This window comes from Trachypithecus francoisi, unplaced genomic scaffold (assembly GCF_009764315.1).
Source record: "Trachypithecus francoisi isolate TF-2019V2 unplaced genomic scaffold, Tfra_2.0 Lachesis_group10, whole genome shotgun sequence".
Lineage (NCBI taxonomy): Eukaryota > Metazoa > Chordata > Mammalia > Primates > Cercopithecidae > Trachypithecus > Trachypithecus francoisi.
The window spans coordinates 129,217,829-129,221,113 of record NW_022681455.1 but is presented as its reverse complement, the minus strand read 5'-3'; positions in this window follow the sequence as shown (position 1 = coordinate 129,221,113).

The window sequence follows — 3,285 nt, the reverse complement described above, 5'->3', positions numbered from 1 at the left end:
CATGAACACACGCTCATACATGTATACAGCCACACATGCACATGCACACGTGGGCTCACACACACTCCCCTGCCGGGCCGTGGGGGGCTTTGGGGCCTCATTTCTACAGGAAACTCTGAGAGCGCCCCAGCACCGGGAGGTGGAGGTGCTGTCCAGTAGAGGTGGGCGTGCGACCGCAGCAGGCTGTCCAGAAATGACTTTGGAGACACAGCCTACCCTCTAAATGTAAATGCCGTACCAGAGCCCAGCAAATGCCAGCTGCCTCCATCAGCACATTTGTCTGAGGGTCCTTCTCCCCTGCCCAAAGGGTGTAGGAAGAAGGACCATGTGGGGGGAGTGAGAACTGTCTGGGGGCCGCCCCGCCAGGCATCTGGCTTGCAGGGACTGGATTGGGATTCATTGGCCCCAGGAACCTTCTGGCGGAGCCAAGGTGAATAAAGCCAGGCGGGTGTCCCAAGGCTGAGACGGCTCGTCCAGGGCGTGGAGGCGGCAGGTGGTTAGAACGGGCGATGGTGCCCAAGCCCCAGAACCCACTTTAAAAACTAAAGAAGGGGGTGCCGTTCTCTCATTGGCCGCTCAAGCAGCCCTGCCTTGGATTTCTAGAATGAGGATCTTTGAGGGTATCTCGTTCAGTGTGCCCACTTCACAGATGGGAACAGTGGCTCAGAAAGGGTGCGGGCCTGCCCCGGGCCACACAGCGGCGGAGCCTGGGTTCTCTCGCCCCTGGCTTTGAGCTCCCTCTCAGTGATGCTCAGGGCAGGGTGGTTGGGGACCTTGCTCTCGGCCTCCCGGGGAAGGCAGAGAAGACAAGCAGCCCTCCAGGTGCCAAGCAGCAGCTCTGGAAAAGGGCAGACGGCGTCCAGGTGTGCCTTTCTCTTGGAGCTGTCAGCCCTCACCCTGTCACACAGAGAAGGAAGCCGAGGACCAGGGAGACTCCATGGGACCCCAGGAGGACGCCCTGAGTGGGTGGGTGGCTGACCTTGACCTGACAGTCCCCAGGCCCTGAGGTAGACCCTGACCCCAGGACAGGCCCCTGCTCAGGCTCTGGTTCCCCCAGAGGAGCCTGGATCCCCTCCCAGGGAGCGAGTGCGCCGTTTCCCTGCAGGACCCGTCTGCAGGCTGGGTCCTGTGGAGGGAGCCCTGGAAGGGTGAAGGGTGTGTGGCCCTGCGGGGTTTTGATTTTGTGGACAGGGTTGTCACCGTCCCTCCCCTAAAACCACCGATCACCACCTGACTGCTTGTTGAAGATAGAAACCGTCGTTATTCTCCATTACTCTTTCCCAGTGAAGCCCTGTGTGCAGTTTCTCTCGATAATGGTGGTGCCGTCTGAAGTGGCTTCTTTCAGTGGCCTTTTCAGTGGCCTTTTCTGGGGCCTACCCAGACCCTCTGGGTCCGAAGCTTCGGGCTAGGTCCAGAGCTTGCCTTGGAGATCCTGCCGAAGTCACACACCGCTAAGATTCCGAGGTGTGACACTGCGAAGCTGGTCTGGGTGGGCGGTCGGACGGGAGGCCTGGGTGTCTTCTGTCTCCAGGTGGGGAAGGCCCAGCAGGCCCATCTCACAGATGAGGACGCCCAGGCTGCCAGAGCGCAAGTGAACTTTGAGCAGCCGCCTGTACTGCTCCCTGCCGTCAAGTGGCCTCCTGAGAAGGTCACGGCCTCTGGTTTTTGGGAACGGAGTCCATCCCACCTCGAGTGGGTCTCTGCATGAGAAACGGGGACCGATGAGACCCACATGGGGGTCACCTGGTCCTCCCAGTGCCCGAGCAGAGGTTTAATGAGCTGTCTCGTGAGTGACATGATTAATGGGCTTCTCCGAGGCCTCGTGGCTGTGTTAATTACTCTCCTGCCGCTGTGGGGTTCGGAATCATATCAGCCTCCTTTTTCAACTAAAAGTGATTATAATTTTACCTCCTAAGGACAAGAGGATTAGTGAAGTGCCCGGGTGGGAGCTGGGTGGGGATGGGGTGTCCGCACTCTGGCTCTGCAGCGCTGGGAAGTGAGCCGTCCTGGGAGGGGCCGGGCTGCGTGCCTGCTGCCCCGGCTCGAGGAAGGATGCTATGAGCACCGACGGTGTGCCGGGCGTGGCCTTCCCGGCAATCGGTCCAATGATCATGCCGGGTTTGGGAACTACATGCCTGGAAGAAGCTGTCGGTGCCGGTTTGCAGATGAGGAAATGGGGCTCAAGTGTTAGTGCTGGGTCCCAGGGCACATGGCTTAGACGTGGGGCTGGGACGTGCACCCAACTCTGGCCACTTTTGGGCTCTCTTGCTGCTCCTGGACAAGCTGGGTCGGTGTCCTCCTGCCCCTGGAAGACATCCTGCTGGGTGGCCACCTGGGGCGCCAGCTGTGATTTTCCAGACACTTCGCAAAGGGGGCCTGAGCGATGGGGATTCTCACTGCCCTGCCATTCCCACGCTGGGGGCTCAGTCTCAGTGTGTTCAGTTGTAAAATGGGCACAGCACTGCCCCCGCTGCACAGGCCCCTGGGTTCCTAGGACACACAGCCTTCCTCCCTCCTCCAGCCGGGGGTGGAGTCTTGCTGAAGTTTGAGGAGGGGCTTGGGGGAAGGGCCTTGGCTCCTGAGGTCCTGCGGCAGTGCAGTGAGCCATGGGCTGTTCAAGGCCCTGGGTGGCAGGCTGCGGTGGGGGCTCCCGGCCTCTCTCCAGGACCCTTGCTTAGCTGTGACTGGCACTGGCCTGACGGACCCTGAGATCCCGGAGGGCCCCTGATGTTCTGGGTGGTCACCGGGCCAGCACTGCCTCCTGAATCCTCTCAAGGCCCCACGAGGTGGTTCTGTTCCTCCCCATTGCTCAGATGAGAAACCGAGGCTCAGAGAGGGGAAGAGACTTTTCCAAGGCCACACAGTGGGAAGCGGCACCTGGGACCGGAGTCTCTGCGAGGCCGAGACAGAGCCCTTCCCTGTTGCAAGTGTCTCCTCAAGGCTACCTGGGTCCTGGCGTGGCTGACCCTGCTGTCCCCACTCACTGTGTGGCCTCAGCTCATCTCTGGGCAGCTAGAAACCGGAGGCCTGGCCGTGCTCCCTTCGGCCCCGCCCTAACTGGCTGACTCGTGGCTCTGGGAAGGCCGGGCTGGGTGGCAGTGGACGTCTGGACGGGGCTGTCCTGCGCGTGGACCTCTGGCCACAGTGGCCTGGCGAGGAGTGGCCCTGTGCCACCCGGGCACTGAAAAGTCCTGTTCCTTGGCGGGGGGGAAGCTACCCCCCAACTGGGACATCCTCCTGGGTTTGGCCTGTTCTCGAGAGCAGGAGGCCACAGCCAGGACAGAG